This window comes from Belonocnema kinseyi, chromosome 9 (genome assembly GCF_010883055.1).
Source record: "Belonocnema kinseyi isolate 2016_QV_RU_SX_M_011 chromosome 9, B_treatae_v1, whole genome shotgun sequence".
Taxonomy (NCBI): domain Eukaryota; kingdom Metazoa; phylum Arthropoda; class Insecta; order Hymenoptera; family Cynipidae; genus Belonocnema; species Belonocnema kinseyi.
Genome location: NC_046665.1, coordinates 70,837,627 through 70,858,250, shown reverse-complemented (window position 1 = coordinate 70,858,250; position 20,624 = coordinate 70,837,627). Strand labels below are relative to the sequence as shown.

The window sequence follows — 20,624 nt, the reverse complement described above, 5'->3', positions numbered from 1 at the left end:
TGCTCACTCGAGGCCTGACATGGTTCTTCTTGACTTCGAGAAGCGAACCATGTTCGTTATCGAATTTTCGGCACCAGCTGACAAAAACATCATAGCCGAGGAAAATGAAAAGAAAGAGAGGTATCGAAACCTTATAAGGGAGTTGCAGCGATTTTACCCGGAATATTCTGTTAAACTGATCGTCCTTATCATCGGCGCTCTTGGAGGTGCCAAGCTCTCACTTGCTAATAGCCTAAAAAGCATCCCTGCGTGTCAACAATATGCTAGAACACTTGCGGGAAAAATGCAGAAGGCGGTTGTCCTTGGGTCGCTCCGTGTTCTTAGGGTCCACGAGGCTTTTGCTGGATCGTCGTATTGATTCCTTTACAGACTGTAACCACCTATCTCACGGTTGTGAGACGTGGTTATGGCTGAAATTTTACCGCGATTTCGCTGGAAACGGGTGCAATTTTTCAGATTAGCACCCGTTCCCGGCGAAATCCTGCGGTTGTCCTTATGACAAATTTTTAATTATATATATATATAAAATATATATATAAATATATTGATTTTTAAAAATGTTTTATAATATCTTAAAATATTTTTGAATGTAGTTTAAATCTTGTTCAATCACATAGAATATTCAATAATAATTTGTAATTTTTCTAAAATCAGAAATCTTATTACATATATTATTATGAGCGTAGCAAATATTTTTTATAGAATGGTTCACCGAAATTATCAAACGGCCATGCACAGCTGTCGGTTATATTTTAGATTTTTTTTGTAATACTTCCAGCTAGGTTAGCTGAGTGACGTTTTTAATTATAAATTAAATAAATGACTGAATTAGCAATAGACGGTTTTCATCACTTTAAAATTCATTTTATGTCTTTAACTATTAATTTAAAAATATTTTTTTTGTTGAAAAAACATAAATTATTTTAATACTTGTACCATTGTTCATAACTGAATTCATTTTCGATGTTACTTATGTGTGTTTTTACATTCCCAAAGCTTTTTTATTTCCCCAACTAAATTTATAAATAAAAATACCGCAAATATAATCGGAGATTATGGTCTCTGATTTTTATTGTCGGCGTTTCGAGAGTCAAATACTCTCCTCGTCAGAAAAAACATAAATCCAGTCTCAAAAAATAGATCCTCATGTTTATAAAAGCAGAAGTCAATGTTTTTGATTATTAACTCATGTCCTTAAAATTTTAATTTCATCTAGAATTTGTTCTGTTAAAAATATGAACACTGTAAAATTATAGCAAAGCTTAAAATATTAATTACCAGGTGAATCATATACGAAAATCAGAAGTAAAATTACAAGTTAAAATTGTGAAAACTTTCACCTGTGTTGCTGAAATTAAAAATGTTATCATATTTAAAATAAAGATCATGAATAATTGAATTAAATTTCAAAATTGTTAACCACACTTTTTAAAATTAAACTTGAAAAAGGAGACAGACCGCACGTTCTTCTTTACATTAAAGCCTAAATTTGTGTAAGACAGGTAAGAACATAAATTAATTGAGACTTAAGGGGGGCGACCCATGTAACACCTTAAAAATAAGCCATATGTTTTAGAATTTTGTTGGGGATGAAGAATATAACGAATATATCCAAAACTTTTATGGTTTATTAAGGCACTTTTAAACTAAAAAATAAATTTTTTCAGCCATAAAGAAGCATTAAATTATTTACTCTAAGGCCAGATGTAAAACAGGTTCAGCCGGGAGATGCAAAACTGCCTGCACTCTAGCTTCTTCTTCTAGATTCGTCTGAAAAGAAAAAACAAAAAAGTTTCTTGAATTTGATACTCATAGCATCTATGTAAACCTTCAAAAATAAGAAATAAATATTTTTGACAAAATAGCGTCCGTTTGAAAAAAGGTTGATTTTCACCCAAAAATCTGCATGAAATTGTTTAAAAAATGTTTATTCCAGTTCAGAGAGGTTCACACGGAAGACAATCATGTCAACTATATGTGTATGCAAGAAGAACTCAATCGGTCAAATACATTTTGAGTTATCTTGCGGGCAGTTTTGAAAAATATGAAACCGAGAAAAACGCGTTTAAAGATTTACATGTTGAAAAAAGGCAGCATCGGCAGGCTAGCGCCAGACACGCGGGGCGCCTTTTAGGGGTGGGTTAAAGAATGCAGGTGCGGCTCTGAAAGTTCCACAGCATATTTCTGAGACAACTTAAAGTTAAAATGATACAGATTATATAGATCTTTTAAGCAATTTTAACTTTTTATTTTACTTCTTATTTTTGTATATGATTCATTTTGTATTTAATATTTTTAACTTTGCTCTAATTTTACAGTATTTATATTTTTGCAGAACAAATTCTAAATTAAATTAAATTTGTTAGGACATAATTTAATAATCAAAAACATCAACTTCTGCTTTTATAAACATGAGGACTTATTTTTTGACACTGGATTTATGTTTTTCCTGGTGAGGAGAGCATTTGAATCTCGAAACGTCGACAATGAAAATTGAATAAAAAATCTTTTCAACATCATTTTGGTATTTTATCTGGTCTGAAATATGTCATATTAAGATCTAACTATATTTATAATTAATTATTTACTCCGACGCATAAAATCGCTATTTTTGATCTATTTATAAAAAATTTCTATTTACAAAGAAATAAAATTTTACCAAAAACATGTGAAATGCTAAAAATTTTTCCAAATGAAAAGTTATCAGTACACTTATCGTGGTTTGTGAAATTAAAGCTTTCCACGGAATTGTAAGAGATATCTGACTTTTTAAATGTATGCAATTGAAAAAAATACAAAAAATTTGTCAATGCATTACAAAGGAACAAAAATTATCCTTTGGAAAAAACATTTCTGTGGCGAAATGTTGTCACAGGCTTATACTGCCCAATATGTCGAAGGCATTTTTGGTTAGAGTTGGATTTTTATTTGATCATTTTGCACGGGGCTCTCCCGGTATATATCATCAGTCACAGACGCATTTTTATAATGCAATCAAGTGATCTGATGAGAGCAGTCTGCCCAGACATATTGGACAAAGCCTGGTTTTTACCCCATGATTGACGGACTGGGTTGCAGTCAAGTACACGATGGGGGGACCTACAGCTTAAGGTGGTTTCCGAACCATCAGAACCTCGGTAAAGGTACATTGAAAAATTTCCAGAGGTACCGGCTCAGGGATCGAACCCCGGACCTCTGAGGTGAAGTCCAAGTGTCTAACCAACTGAGCCACCGAGGCTCTATCCTTTGGAAATATTAGTTTTATTATTATTATTATTATTATTATTATTATTAACACAAAAGAGAAAATCTCATCAAGATTCCCTTTTTTTAATACATTCTCAAAGTTTATGTTTTTGGTGCGATTGCCAATTTTCTTGAAAATACTCTGCGATGTAAAAGCTTTAAAATTATACTATAATTAAACTTTGTAACTTTAACGCTTCAAGTCTTAGGTGGTTTATGAACTCAGTGTTACACATTTTAAAATCTTCAAAGTTTAAGCTCTACACTTTAAGCTTTATAATCTTATTAATTCACTCTGCATACTTACCATTTTCAGAATGTTTCTGAAATTAAACATTGCTTATTTAAAATTTGAAATGTCTAGACTTTTAAAATTTTGACGTGCGATGCGTAAAAACCTTAAAGTTGAAAGGTTTCAAAATTACAATACTTAACACAATATTATGGTGATCAAAAAAATTTTTGTAATAATGAATTTTTTCTCCAGATAAAATATATGTTTTGGAACCTGCACAGATTCTCTTAACAGATTAATTAAAATAAATGAATTGTATAATCTTAATATCAACTTTATACGCAAACAGGTAAGAAATAGTGCAAATTAACTTGGTTAACTGCTTACCATTAAATGGAAAAACAAGAAACTTAAAATAGTAATTATTTGCTGAGCACAAATGATCACAGGTGATCAGAAATGAGCACAGATGATCAAATCTGTGCTCATTTAATTTTTACTTTACCTAGCCTTTCTGCGCCTACTACTGTTAATATTAAGATTACCTAATTCTTGTAGATTATTTAATCTGATAAAGAAATATTTTCAGATTCGTAAACTTCACTTTATCTTAAAATTTTTCGTAAAAAGTGGCAAAAGTCTTAATTAACATAATAAAATGAATGCGGTGGCGGCAGTCATAGACCTTTTTGTCATCATCTTGATACAATCACATTCCCATACGTCAATAAAATGACGGATTTTTCATCTCATCCGTTCTCATAAAAGTTATTTTTAATCCTCCTTCTATATATAAATCTTATTTAATAATTTAATTGCATTCAAAGAAATCATAATAAAATGAAGATTCCAGATGACTATGTTCTTTATCCTAGGATGTCTGTTCTCTTTTCACAAATGCTACATTAAAATTGTTTCGAAAACATAGTATATAATTAAAAATAATATAAAAATTCCTATTGACAAATTAAAAAATTAAATTAAATTGTTAATGGATTCAACTTCTTTTAAATTTAATTACATTCACTACAAGCATACCTTTAAAAACGTGATCCGGTCTCCAGTATCTGAATCTTTAACTGATATTGTCATGCAAGATCTGGAAAATTAAGTATACATTATTTCAATAGATAGAATTAAAGATTTTTTTCCTGATTTCAATGTTTATCAGTCTAGACTTCAGTTTCACCTTGAGATTTTTAATAACTGAAGTTAATTAGATCGCTATTGACTCTACGGCAGCTTTTGCCGATTGCCACTCTGTTACATCTCAGAGACTAAGTTGCCCATGCGATGTCCTTACTTGATACAGTGATAAAACGTAATCCAACGATTTATTTTGCACGCCTGAGGACACTCGAGTCGATACGCATTCCTGCCAACCGTAAATTACGCCGATAAATGCACCTCGTCGGAGACAAAATTCTTACTAGGATCAGTTCTTCGAGTTATTACGATCAGATCCTGATGTTAAGAAAATAACGACTGGACTAACTCAACTATTCCACAATTAATTACATTGATTTCTATCTTTCCCATTTACTTTATCTTGTTTTACTTGATTTGTATTAAACCAGCATTTTAAATTAAGCCCAAAAAATGCCCCGGAATACTGAAATTGCCAATGATGCGTGAAATCAATACATGTGAGCTCAATTTTTCCCTTTTTTGCCATAACTTATTTTTATCTAACACAAAATTTTTTCATATTATTCGTTATGGATTTTTTGGGCGTCTGTGGTACGTCTTAATATTAAAATATTTGGCTCAAATTTGTAGGGATTTATTTTCTGGAAACTTGACAAAATGACAGCGTGGAGTACCCTCTATTTTAAAGTCAAGTTTTGGAACCACCCTAGTGACCACATTTCATGGCACTTTAAGTCTGTCTTTGCATCTGATAGATCAAATACTCATAAGGATAAATTATAAGAAGCATAAGATGATACTACACAGATATTTTGTAATCTTCGAAAATGCTTCAGTTTATTCTATATTATTTTTAAAGTATCAAAAATATTCCAGAATGATTTTGAACGTTCTCAATATGCATAATATTCTGGAATATTCTGCCCCACAACAGAAAAACATAGTTAAGCGAAATTTTTTTGAAAAATGTGGTTTTCATTTCAGTGGAATCATGAGAGTAAGCTTCGTCTGACTATCAAGGTTAAAATTATAATTTTTAATTACCGCGAAACCCTTTAAAAGTCCTCCTTTTCATAGCCCTTCCGAGAATGGACGCCGCGCCGCGGATAGGAGTAACAGGTGCCACTCACGCATGGCCAAGCAGGAGCGTTGCGGTAAGGTACTCTACCCTAACGGCCTACTTGTGTAAATTCGTCATGGCTTTCCGACAGTCCACTCAAAGCGGGAGATACATGCGAATCAACACAACATGAACTCAAGCAGAGCAGCAGTGGGGCTCCGATGCCTACTAAAACCGATGGAGCTAATCGGATTATTTCGTGCCATGTTGAAATAAGCTTATCATTGTCAACAGCGCAATCTGACCCGCGAATATATATCGCGAAGTTATTGGAGTAATTTTTATGAAAAATAGCAGTGTTTTAATCAAATTTTAATGGAAGATTAAATATAGATTAAAATACGGTATAAAATTAATTATTTACTATAAGATTTCTTTCTAATATTTAATTAAAATTCTTCCTGAATAGTTCCAAATTGGTGGCTTTGTCGTAGCTAACAGTAGGCTCTACTACTCGACAAAGAAAAATTAGAAGTATTGTATAGACAGAGAGAGAGAGAGAGAGAGTAGAACGAGAGGTCCGATCAAGTTCAGACATCGAAGCCTTACTGTAGTATTTTGAATTTCAAACTGTAAACTCTTGACTTGGGATTAGTAAATACTGTGTTTTTTGTGAGTCTTATATTTATAAACGGAAGTTATTTTTTGTTAAATAACTTATATGTATGACTGGCTGTGAAACTGCACAATAGGCAAAAGTGCGTGCTTCTCCGCTTGAAGTGTTGACGTGCAGTGTATTTGCAAAAATCATTTGTTTTTGGCTAATGCTGTCTTCGAGTGTTTAAATCTTGTGAACGATCTAGTATTTGGACCGATTATTCGAGACAACTCGAATATACTCTTCTTTTAAACGTAATGCTCAGCGGTCCGAAAAAGTTTAAAGTACGTAAGCAGGTAAAACATTTATTTAACGCGTATCTATAAACCTTCTTCCTCATTTCCGTTGAATATTCAGTTGACCCTTGTCTCCGTATTAGAAAAAATATTTCTTACAATGTAGTGAAATCTACCAGGAGCGGTTTACACGACCCTGACTTTTTACATCCGGAGCAGGCTATAATGAGTTACTTCCCACCCATCGTCATCCTCAAAATCGGCACTGTAGAAGAGTTTCACTCTATTTACAATGAAAATAGAATGTTTAAAATTTCAAATATTGAGAAAATTGACCAAATGCAACATACATATGTATGGAAAGTACTTTGTGGTACGTGAAATTGGTAAGAAAAGGCGAATACGTCACGAAATACAAGGTAAGAATAAAAGTAAAGTACTTTGCGAATCTTTTGTCTGGCAAAAGGGGCCGAGCTCGCTGCTTGGTACAAAATCAAAACTCCGCATGTGTCGGCATATACTGTACGTGAAGTCTCAAGTTGGGAATGTGTTGAGCCAATCAAAGATTTCGTATTTGAAGATCTCTAAAGCGCAAAAAGCATGCTGTTCAGGAAACGGTGAGCGTATAGAAACATCGAATTTAGGTGCAAGTGTCCATTTCATAAGTCTATTGGGTCATACATTTAAGCAAATCTTGTTGTAAATGCAAAAAGATGATCTGGCTATTCTTTTTGGTAAAAAGCTAGTGCTCTTTCGAAAGTGGGGTATAGACGCTGCTTCTACGTATCAGATGACGAGGCAAAAATTGTCGAAAACGAGTGATCATATGGATGCGAACAATCAATTTGATGACAATGTTTCAGAGAGTGAAGAGAAAATAAGCAATGACAAGTATCTTTTCACGGAGCAATCTTTGTTTTGAATTTCCTTCGTCCCCCTTCAATTAAAAGTAGATGGCGATATTATTTGGACAAACAGAACACCTTCATCTGTCAATTTATGTAAGAAAATTTAATTTAATTTCCTTGAAGAAACTGATTCTTTTGTAAAGAAAGAGTACAGCTATCACATAAAGCTGCTGGAAAAAGTTCATGCCTATTCCATTGATGTCAGTGAAATGAGTTTTGACATCAGCTTTGACTTGAAGTATACGATGATTGATGGAAAGGTGTATAATATTCTTACTGTACAAAAAGTACATTCTCGCTGCAATATTTGTGGATGAGGAGTTAGATGAGGTTTGGATCAAGAGCTGATCACCAGATTCAACGATATATTACTATGTATAACGTGCGGAAGAATAGCTAATTGTGCGAAATTCAAAGCTTACTATTTGAAACAGCTGAGCTTTATATAAATCCTTATCCATGGTATGAAATGCCACCATCAGTACATAAGCTGCTAATTCACGGAAGTGATATAATTCGATCTTTTGAGCTACCAATTGGTTAGTATTCAGAAAAGTCGCAAGAGGGAAACAATCCGATTTTTAGAAAAGTTAGAGTAAATAACAGCAGAATGTCTGATAGACAATTGTCTAACGGAGATGTTCTTCATCATCTTCTGCTCCCTTCGGACCCTTTCATAAGTAGTTATAGAAAAGTAGAATCTAGGAAGACGAAACATCTGTCAACAATAGCTGAGCGTATGAAAATATCCCAGGAGTGAGCTGGATTCTTACTTACTGAAGCACGAATGCCTATCTAAAAACGGCACTTTTCAGAGCCTCGTAAGTAGAAAATGGGTGAAAGTATGACAATCTCCAAGGAGGGAGCTTGATTCTTACTCACTAAAGCATGAATGCCTATCCAAAAAAGACCTTTTCAGGACCACATGAATCAAAAATGGCTGAGAGTATTACAATCTCCAAGGATTGAGCTCGATTCTTACTTACTGAGGCACGAATGCCTACCTAAAAATGCCTCTTTTCAAGGAAATATGATATTTAAAGTCCAATTGAGCAACCTCCTCGTAGTGAATATTAGGTCACTATGAAAAATAGGACAGCAAAGATTCTTTTGCAAGGCATTTCGAATTGATTCTGCACCAAAATTAAGCCTATTCATGGAAGAATCGTCGAAATGTAAACTTGTTCATAAAAATCGTTTAAATAATTACCATTTGCTGCCACTAATAAATTTATTAATTCCGCAAAAAAGTCAAACTTTTTAATTAGAAAATTGTCAAAATGTGCATTTGTTTATAAAAATTGTTTTAATAATTAACACTTTTTGATCAGTATAAAAAATAGAACAGCAAGGTGTCTTTGGCAAGATATTTCAAGTTGATTATGCAAAAAATCAATTCTATTCATAAAAATGGTTAAAATGTAAATTCGTTTATAAAAAATGTTGAAAAAATTAACATTTTTTGAAGCGTATGAAAAATATGATATAATTGGCAATAATTAGCTCTTCTGAATTTATTGTGAGCGCACATCATTATCTGTGATGCTTTATACAAAAGCTACGGGTTGAAATGAGCTAATCATTGCAAATCACGAAAAAAATACTTTTGTCATTTAACTTGTTTATAACATTATTGAAAGTTTTTGTCGATACGCTAACCCACTGAAAATTCTTATAAGTTAGTCATTGCATTGATTTATGACCTTTTTTAATGAATTTGATAGTCTTAGAAGTTGGGTTCGAAGTATTTTACAAATATTCGAAAAAAGAGTATTTAAATGATAAAGGGAAGGTGGATTTCTAATATCGTACGCTACTTTATTCCATAACCGGCCACCTCTTATTATAAATGATCGTTGAACCTGACACGTTCTGTGGAAAGGAATTTTAGGGATTTTATGCCTTTCACGAAGCTTAGACTGTGCAGGAAGTTTTCTGTCTACATATTGAAAAAGGTTAAATAGATATTTAGGAGCTTTGTTTAAAAAAGAGTGTAGAGTAAATTACCCATAAAGAATTGTCTTCTCTTGGCAACATTAAGCAGACCAGCCTTAAGTCTGTGTGGAGTTATGTGTTCGTATTTAGGCAAATTGTAAATAAAACGGACACAAACAGTTGAGGCACGCTTGAGCTTTAAATTTGAATCGTCGGTCAAATTATCATATACTTAACAACCGTAGTCAAAATGAGGCAAGATTAAACCCTTAACCAGTAGTATCCGAGTGGAGATATGTAAAGAGTCCCTATTAATATATAGTTGATGTGGAATTATGTATGTTTTCCTCGAGATACTTTGTATATGTTCCTTCCAGGAGAAGGTACGGTTAAGGAAATATCCTAGATCTTTAACCAATCCGGAAAAAGGTATAGTGAAATTCTCGATATGAAGGGGCGGAAATGATGCCAGAGTTACAAGCGACGAAGAACAAGTGAGTCCAACAACAATTGCCTGTGTTTTGTTCGGCTTAAGAGCTAGTCCATTTTTCCAGGGCTAGAGTATAACGTGATCGATATTCTCCTGGACTAAAACAAGTAATCTACTTAGTTAGGAAATAGTTCCGGATGAGTAAATTTTGAAAGCATCAACACATTTGTGGTAGCTGCAATGCTGAAGTTCACTTTTAAGGTCAGAGGTGAACAAACAAAAAAAAACACTTAACCCCCGACCATTCAGTAAGCCCACCGCTACTATTAATAATTCTGTAAGGCCGATTATGAAAATATGATGTAAACCATTTGATTACAGAGTTTGTCATGTTAAAAGATTTTAAACTTTGTAGGAGTAACTTATGGTTAACCATGTCAAAAGTCTTTGAAAAATGAAACAAGACATCAATCATGATCTCCCTGTTATCCATTGCTAGTTTGAGATTCGTTGATACTTCAAGTGAAGCGGTAAGAGTGATATGCTTCGCCCGAAAACCTGATTGCATCGGGTCAATGGCCTTAGAATTTTCTAGAAATTTTAAAAGTTGCGTGTGAACATTTTTTTATGTGGTTTAGACAGTGCACATGAACTAGAAATTGGCCGCAAGTCTTTTGAAGAATTAGGTTTTGAAATTTTGAAAACTGGGCAAATAACAGCCTTTTTACAGATATTTGTGAAGAAGCCGACCTGAAGTGAAGCATTATAAATATGCAATAGAATATGAAAGATAATTGGAAGGTCAATTTTAATCATTTTGATTGATATACCATCAGTTACTACCAATAGATTTGTGCTTGGGTGGGATTAGGTGTAAACGTCTAAGGAAAAATATTAAAATGAGCTAGTATTGTACTGCTTTTTGTCCTTTTTGCGAGTCAGCGCTTTCCATCACGTTCCCTCATCAGATTTTTTATTTTGGATGTGATCCAGGGGGCAGCTTCATTGAAGTTTTTAAAAACGTGATGTGAAGAAAATTTGTTGAATGCGGTGGCTAGGTAGTTTATCAGAGCGTTGATTTTATTATTTATATCTGTATCTAGTAGTATTTTTTCCCAATCACACATCATTAGATGTTCGTGGAATGAATGTTTGTCAGTTTTAGAGAGAATTTGCACCAGTCTTTGGATTGTTTTTGTATTTGTTCTACAGGAAGATTTGAAGGTTATGTTAACCAAGTTGTGGTTAGATAGAAAAGGAATAGCATGTTGTTCGTAGAAGACAACCATATCAATATCATCTATAATCATTAAGTCAAGACGAGTACTAGAGCGATCAGTATGGTGGGTAGAATCATGAGTTACAATGGAGAGCCCTGATGAGTACACTAACAATCTTAGATATTTCGAATAATTGGAAGTGAGATTTAAGGTAATGTTAAAATCTCCGATAAGGATAATGCTATTAAACGTAGGAATAAGTGAAAAAATCACCGGTTCAAGCTCAGTGTCATAGGAGGCATTGGGTAGTTTATAAACTCCTCCCACTAAAGCACTATCAGTACTTGATTTCACTTCAACAAAGATAAATTCGATTTGGGATAAGTACCCATTGCACTTGCACTAACCACAGTCCCACTCAGACTATCATGAAAAAAAATACAAACTCCACCACCCCTTCTCTCGTCCACACTAAGAGATTACCATTCAAATGTTAAAATTGGTAATGAATACTAGTAATAAAGATGCTAAAGGGATAATAAACCATCCCTAAATCAATTAAGCCTAATAATATACCATTGTTCTCAAGCAAGCTAGGAAAAAGACTTCAAGCTACTACGAGTTCAAATATGAGATCAAGTTTGCTATTTGAACATACATATTTACAAGGTGTGAAAAACTTAAAAATATTGAACATATATTGATCAACGAACTTCAAATAGCCAAACAGTAATGATATTACACCATTGTGTGCGTAACCATTCCGCAGGGAGCGTAATTGCTATTGGAATCGTTCTATGTGTTGAAGCAGTGAGAGTCTTTTTAACTCCAATGCAGAGGGATAGATCCTTCGGTTAAAAAGCGTCAAAGATTTACGAATAAAAATTAGACTTTTCTTATTATCTGGCCAGCCAAGATTGGTCGTAGAGAAGTCTCGTACTTTTTTCCTCTGTTCGATGGTCTTATCCCTTCATAACTGTTTGCTGAATTTGGCAACTATGATATGTGCAAGCAGTGGATTAGATGTTGGTGATTCACAAATGCGATAAACATTCAGAATGTCATTTTTAACAAAGAGAGCATTAAGTGCCTTGGCAACCGATTCCAGTATTGATGGAAGATCCTCATTCTACTTAAGGGTACAACCTACTTTGAAACTTTTGAAAAATCGAATTTTTTTTATTTACATTTTTCGAAAGTATATATATCTGAAAATATCATTCTATAATTTTGTGAAGATCCAAATCGTGTATCTATATTTTTCTGCAATCTGAATATTACTACCTGGGTGCCAAGCCTCAATACTTGCATTGCTTGCCTATTTGATATAAGTATGTCATTGCTTAGGCTGCTAAGAAAGAGTATAAACATCCATCTGCTTTTTCTGCTGATGTTCAAGAGATTCACGAGGATTTAACGAAAACGGAACTGCTCGAATGGTGCTTGGGGGCCATACACAAAATAAGAATGAATATTTTAACAAGTGTGTATGGGATATGGCGCCCAAGCACATGTTTAATCGCAAATAAATTGTCAAGATCGCATGCAAAACTTCAGCTTCCATCTACTGTGAAGGCTATAAGACAGTTTTGAAGATAATGAAGATATTAGGTATCAAACTCAGCCCGATTGCCATTGAATTTGCTAAGCAGCGCAATAAGTTACGCATTAAAGATGCCAACCGCCGCAGCTTGCAATCTTCCAAAGAGGCGAGAACGAAACAAAAACACGCAAGATTAGAAGAAATTGAAGTACAGGAACAAGCAGAAGGCAGTATATGCGGTCCAGGCATCGTTGATTAAGTTTAGGTAAGATTTTTTCATGATTTTTCAAAAAAAAACTTTAAACGCGTTTTTCACAAAGCAACTCCGTCTTTTAGAAAGACGGAAAATGGACTACATGCGAGTTATGATTTTGAGTTTTAACTATTTTTTCACTAAGATCAGTGCACAAAAAAGAGTTTTTAAACAAAAATTGTACCGTGACCGCCATTTTGTTATTTATTGATAAAAATCAGTATTCGTAGTTCATCTACCAGCTACTCACATACTGAAACTAAAACATTTTGATTTTTCTTGTTTCGGATTGGCCGTTGTTGAAATACTATGCCTCCCGTCTATATTAAACCAATATATTTCATATTATTCTTTGAAAAAATTCGCAAAAATAGGCTATTTTAGCGTTCAAAATAGGTTGTACCCTTAAAGGGTAACCTGTGAATCTCAAGGGTGGATTGCAACGTAGCTTGCTGCCGGTAATTGAGGGAAGCTTTAAGAGAGGCGACCTTTAATTTTAGCAAGTTCGTCTTCGTTTTAATCTTGGAGATGTCTTCCATATTACTAATAGCTAAATTTTCGAGCAGATCTATTTTCTGAGCATTCTCAGAAACAACTGACTTTATTTCCTGGACCGTAGTGTTAATCTTGGAAATCCACTCATGCTGTTTGGTTTCAAATTCCTTGAAGAGGTTTCTCAATTGTTCCTGCGCCACAATGTATCCAGGCGGCAGGGCCTCAACAGTGACGGGGACAAGAGAAAGTGTTGTAAATGAAGGATTAGCCACCTGATCCTTGCCGGAAAAGTCGACATCTGTGCTGGAAATTGGCAAGAAGCTTTGATTGACACATAAAGAGGTGTCACTAGTATTCTGTAATTTGCAGTTTACGCAAATGAAATTAATTAAACCCCTTTTCAGATAATCAAATCTCTTTTTTGACAATACGACATTGAGAGAGGTCAAGTGGCTTAAGAAACCGCATTTTTCCAGGAAACAGCGCCCGGCGATCCTCTAGAGATTGTTTTATTGCACTCAGGACAAGCACCTATCGTTTGATGTATGTATATTAATAAGATTCACAAAAGCTGTTGAAAGTCGAAACTAGAAAACAGTCCTCTAAGCACAAAGGAGCCCAGAAATTACAAAATTCAATATATGCACCACACTGCAAACATAAATACTATAACTGAGGTAAAATACTAAGTTTAAATTAGCCTAATGAGCAAGTTATAGCAAGAATAAAGCGAGATCAATCGGAAAACATGCCAAGAACCAAACATGGTCGCGACTCAACCGTTAGGAATTACATTATATACATTATATGTTCCTATACCAGTCGGTCATTCTGTCTTGTTAAAAGAAGAATATCATAATCTTCATTTACTGCTCCAGAAATTAAATTATAACGACTATCTTATTGGGCCAACAAAGCGGATTCACAAAACATCCATGTTTTATTTTTGACCAAAAGCAACATTATGTGAAAAAAGACTGGGCACTTAACCAAAATTTAACACCAAGTACTATGAATATGATACAGGAATGTCTTATCCTTGTACATAAAGTCATCCTTCCACCTCTACACATTAAGCTAGGTTTAGTTAAACAATTAATAAAAGCAATGAAGAACTTACCAGAAGGAAGTGATGCCTTTATGTGCATCTTTGAGAAGTTTTCAAAACTTGCTTAAGCTAAAATTAATAAAGGAGTCTTTGATGACCCACAGACAAGGAGACTGTGACAAGATGAAGAATTTGAAAGAACGCCGTTAAGTTGTTCGCGTGATACTAAATTTCGTATGTCTCTGCAACAGGATCATTTTGGGTACAGCATATGCCAGGTGTTGTTATTAAATAACAAGACTTTGTGGTGAAAAAATTTTACTTTGATTTAATATATAATTATTTATTGTCACCTTCTATATAACTCACCATATCACCTTTAACAACCCTCCTCTATCCCTAAACGCTCTGTTCGCATCTTCTATTGTTCCAAACAATGGTGCAAGGCTTCTTCTATCAGCTCCTTCAGGACGCGTGTCGATTAATGTGTCACAGCTTCAACGGACTCAAACCTTGTCCTTTCTAATGCAAATTTCATCTTAGGAAATAGATAGAAGTCGTACGGCTCAAGATCCGGCATAAAAGGCGGATAGTCTAAAACTGAGATGCAGCACTTGGATGGAAACCTCTTGACAGATAATGCGCAATAAGCCGGCGCATGGCCTTAGTGGAAAATCCATGGCTTGTAATTTCACAATTAAGGTTGCCTCTTCCTTACTCTTTTACGCAGTTGAGCAAGAATGTGAAGGTAGTAATTTTGATCAATAGTTTGATCTTCAGTAACCCACTGACGGTACACAATCCCACGAATATCGAAAAAACAATTATCATTGCTTTAAATGGTGATTTGCTCATTCTGGCCTTTTTGGTTCTTGGTGAAGTGGGGATCTTCCAGTGTGTATTGTCTATGATATTGTGACAATGAAGGATTAATCAATCGAAGAAGTAAGTTTAAACAATAATTTATTTCAAGCGCATGCAAGATTTATCCAGCATATGTATATGAGAGTTAGCGGGTGAGAGATTACTTCTCTGTGTGAATGTTGCAGCTATAATGGTGGAGGTCGCAGGACACTCCTTCGCCTGACGTCACATTTTGGATTCCCGGTATAAGAATACTGAGAAGTTTATAACATTTAAAAAAAGTTTTTGAAGATAAATTGCATTTGCCCAAGGTCTAAGGCGCTAATAGATTCGGAAAGCTGTAGAGAATCACAAAGTTTCAAAGGGTTTGGTATAAACAAGACAATAAAGTTTTATAAATTTAGAAGTCACATCTAAAGCACTATTGAACATCAAGAACGCGCAATTTCGTCACTGGTCAGCAACAAGTTCCGGTCGCGCTCGCGACCTCTGCCACTCGGACTCGTCCGTCCGTTCCCGGAAATAGCTCTTGAACTCGTCCTCTTGTCCACTGGTTCTTAGGTGATTTGTGATCTCCGATAAACACGAGATCGCCAACTTTCAGATCACATTGACCTTGATGTCATTTGGTTCGTCGATTGAGGGTAGGTAAGTATTCTTTAGCGCAGCGTTGCCGGAACTGGACAGCGAAATATTGGCTCATCCGCCACTGTCTTCGCATATAGCAGTCTCCCTTTAATAGAATTTCAGGTGATACATGATGTTCGTCCATGGTGGTGAGGTTGAGACGCAAAAAATGCATAGGTGTCAGACATTCCGGTGCATTCGAGTCAACTGAAATGCAGGTAAATGACCGACAGTTTACGGAACATTCTGCTTCAGCAAAGATAGTTTGAAGAACCTCCTACTTTGCTGCTTGCTCTTTCATGATAGCTGCTAGAGCGATCTTCACTGACCAGACGAGCCTTTCCCAGGCACTAACCATGTGATGATTAACTCAATATTCGAGCTTTTCCTGATTCTAAATGTGTAGGAAGCATTCCCCTTTCGTCTCTGGCGCCTGCCATCTGTCCTGAGGCCAGTCTGCTTCACCTTGGATAAGAAATTCTGGACATGGGAACTATCTGCTAGTAGAATTAATTTCAAGATGCTCTGTGTCTCATATGGCTTCGTCAGCCACGTTGTCCTTGGTAGATATCCATCTCCATTCATCCATTCCAGTACTGCCGAGAACCTCCGTGACTCTGTTAGCTTCAGAAACACTTAGGTATCTTCTCGTTACTGAGTGAATCCAATTCATAACTGTTTCAGAATCAGTCAAAAAAACTCTCTTTCTTTTCGAAGTTAGCATGGTAGACCTGATACCGCTCTCCCCCTCCAGTCGAAGGTATGCGACTGCCGCGCAGACTTGCTGACTCGCGTCAAAGAAGATATGTAGCTGGATGTCCTTAACTTGTCTGATCCCTAGAGCATATAATCGCAGGATCCGTAATTCCGTGACACTTCTCAGGTCTTGCAACCAGGGCTTCCACTTACTTGTCAAATCTTCTGAAAACGGTTGATCCCATCCGAGTCCTGACCACTAAATATCTTGCATGAGGATCTTGGTCCGTATCGTCATCACTGAGAGTAGGCCTAGAGGATCAGAAACGGGCATGACCAGTTTTAATACCTCCCGGTTTGTTGGCTGCTTTTCTCCATCGACGATCTTCTGATCCACTTGCGGAAACTCAGATGTGAAGGTGAGGTGATCGCTGTAAGGGGACCATTTTACTCCGAAAACTCGCTTAAAGCTCTCCGTGCCCAGTGAAAGTTTGCTTCCGCTTTGCACTAACGCATCTGGAGGCAACGTGGTTATTAATTCCTTGGAATTTCTGTTTCTATTTCTAATCACCTGAGCTACATATGGTAATGATACCGATCCAAAAATCATGACCTGCATTTCAAAAGTAATTAGATCACCTGTCTTTTGATCTCGACCTAAAATTCTCTGACTGGATCGATCTTCAGCTCAAATAATAACCTGGTGAAACATTTCTTTTATATCTCCACACATGGCTATCGCTTACTCACGAAATCGAAACAGAACTCCGACCACGTGCCTACTGCGTTTATGAATCATATTTATTTTAGCGACTTCTTCGGGTTTACTCTTGTGTAGTGTTTCGACTCCGGTTTTCAGCGCTGGTTGCGTTCCCGTCTTCGATGTTGACTCCTCCGCCTTCTTCTGATCGAAACACGTGCCTTCGAAACACGTGCCTCCTGCGATTATGAATCATATTTATTTTAGCGAATTCTTCGGTTTTACTCTTGTGTAGTGTTTCGACTCTGGTTTTCGGCGCTGGTTGGGTTCCCGTCTTCGATGTTGACTCCTCCGCCTTCTTCTGATCGCTGTGAAGCAATGGGTAATGACGTTTGCTGCAACTATTTTTTCCGCAACGCTTTCTCCTACAATCCTTGCTGGGGTGTCTCGATTTCAGACAATAGAAGCATAGTTTCTTGTCCGCGACCCACTTCCATCTGTCGTTCACACTAAGAGCCTTCAGTCGCTCACATTGCGATACTGAGTGTTCCGTCTCACAATATATACATATAATTTGGCTTCTAGGCTCTCCTATCGCACCTATCATAGCTTTGTCCGGTTTGACAGCTATCGGATTACAGATCATGATAAGCATGGTGGCTTGATCCTCAAGCCAACTTGTGAATTCCTTGAGATCCGATGACTCACAACCACCTTGGATAAACGTTGCCCATTGTAGATTCTTAGATAAAGGAAGCTTACTCATAAACTGATCCATTAACATTGGGTTGTTCAGATATTCCGGTTGATCCAATTCTTCCACCGTTTAAACAAAATTGGTAACTGTATCCACGAATTCAATGAATAGTTGTGGCTGATGCTCTTTTATGTCTAGGCTGCTTGTCACTTTGGATATAAAATGTTTTATTGTATGTTGGAGTTGGCCGAAATGCCTTTCCAAGGTATTCATTACCCGGTCCACTTTATCAGTCAGTAGAAGAGCCCGCACAGAATCAAGGGCCTTACCTTTAAAAAACTTCCGAAGGCGTGCCATATTTTATGTGTCATGGAAACCACATACCTGAGTTTTGTTTTTTAATTACTCGTAGAATAGCGGACATTCGGCTATTTTTCCCCTGAAAGTTGGCAATTCCTTATTTATAGTTTAAATAATCAATTTTTTTCTCCAAAATCAGAACGAACACATTTGCTTCACTATAAAGCGGTACTTGCATGAATATTGGAGCATTATAATAGTTTTAACGTCTTCTGAAATATTCTATGAAATTCTGAAGTTAGAATACCTGAACTATTCTAGAACTTTTTACAATGTTTTTTAAATATTCTAGAATTTCCCTATACTCTGAGAAACTAAGAACTTTTCAGAAATATTCTGGCAAGTGCCTTCAATATTTGTTTGGCGAATTTTTTGTCAGTATTCCCCAACCTGTACTACAATTCAAAATCGGAATAAGAATGTATGAAACAGATTAGATGGAAAAATGATTCTTTCGTGTAAAGAGCCCTTCTATAAGAATAATTTAAAATTCCTTAAATATGTACATTATGTACATGAATGTATACACACATTTACTAAAACCACCACATCAGTTTCATCTTTTATCGTTAAGTTTACCTCTCAGTTTTCCTTTTTTGCTAAACAACACTTCGATTCCTCTGGGAACGTAAATACGACGCAATATTTTCTTGGGACGAGAGATGAAAATTGTATTCGAGGAAGAGGAAAGCATAAAGATGACGACTCGCGAAGAGACCAGTGTCGACACTATATTTATAATAAAAGTAGCAGCTGATAAATGCTTCATTGCGAGTGTTAAATTCCCCTTTCTGATCTTTTTATCCGGAATATTATAGATTGATATTTTGATGGCTCTGTAGACAGCCTGTTTTGCTCTTAATTAAGGCACAGTTAAAGGGTCGAAAATCCTAAGGGCGTGAGTGACACCCATTTTAAAAATGAATTTATTTTGTTGGAAAATTATGTTAAAAACTGTGATACACATTTCGCTAAAAGGATTTTTTGAAGGTCGTTTTTTTTAGCATAGTAGTTGTGGGTGTGACACCATGAAGTGATAAGGCACGCGACGTTTTTCTTTGCCTTTCATATCTCTTCTTAATATAATTCCTAAACCTACAGTTTTATAAAAAATACAGAAAAGTTACTTATCTACATTAAAATCTATGAAAATAATCTTTATTCTTTCAATCATTTAAAGGTGAATGCATAATCGAATCTTTGAGACATCCTTTGGATCTTCTCATGTCTCTAAAATGTCCTCAGGACGTCCTTAAGACGTCCGCCGAAAAACGTATATAAGACAAGTTTAGGACTTGTGTTCCCACTGTGTGTGTTTGGTTGTATATAGTAACAAGGCTTATTGATACTTATCTATGATTTTACTCAAAATTGTGCCAATTTCACTATTTTTAATTGCTTGCAAGAGAGAAATCGTCTGTCACAGTGCGATATAATCACAATACATTTTCATTTTCTCCGAATTTTTTAAAATTCTATGTCATACATTTTTAAGAAGTTATGCAGGATCGATATATTTTCTTTATCTTCTTTTTCAGCTTGATTTGAGATATTCAAAAATCTTAGAAATCCCTTCGATTATTTTTTAATATTTTACCTTGTTTCGCTAAATTTGAAAACTATTGATTGATTCTGTGGGAAGTAATAATATCGAAAGTTGTGAAAACCCTTTTTTTCATGGATATTTGCTTCCAGAATAATTAAAAAAATAAAAATTATAACCTAATGATACCGATATGAATTCCTTATAAGATTAATACACTGCTTTATTAGAAATCACTGTAAATTTAATTGTAAATTTTCAATTCGATTGAAACCTTTGATATATACGTTTTATAATTTCCTAAAATACCTTACAACTTTTTAAAAGCCCGTGAAATTCTATACATATCTCTGAAACTCCATAACATCTTTTGAAATATTTGTAAATACTTTGAAAAACTTCGAAATCCGTTTTTGAAATGCCTTATAACTTTGTAAGTGTCATGAAATTACTTGAAATCCTTAGAACCTTGTTGAAATACGTGAAAATATTATGCAATCTCTAGAAATACTCTAAAATTTAAAAAAAAAAAGTATAAATCATTTGAAATCTTGTAAAACCCCTCGATATCTTCAGAAATGACTTAGAAAATCTCGTAAAATCAATAAAAATGTTTTGAAATATTTCGACCATCCTCAGTATATATTTAAATACTTTGGTATCTCTAGCAATCTCGTAAAATTTCTTGAAATAGAAAGATTTTTAATAGAAGATTTTTAAT

General features: G+C 35.1%; 1 long non-coding RNA gene across 3 annotated transcripts in view; it reads right to left on the bottom strand.

Annotated features, from left to right (window-relative positions):
• Nucleotides 1–1,646: 1,646 nt before the first annotated feature.
• Nucleotides 1,647–20,624, bottom strand: part of LOC117180271 — a 478,081-nt gene continuing 459,103 nt past the window's right edge. For all 3 annotated transcript variants that reach the window (XR_004468020.1, XR_004468022.1, XR_004468021.1), the window contains 2 exons: nt 4,520–4,580; nt 1,647–1,770 (listed from right to left, as the gene is read on the bottom strand). This is a non-coding gene — a long non-coding RNA (uncharacterized LOC117180271). The remainder of the gene's footprint in view (nt 1,771–4,519; nt 4,581–20,624) is intronic.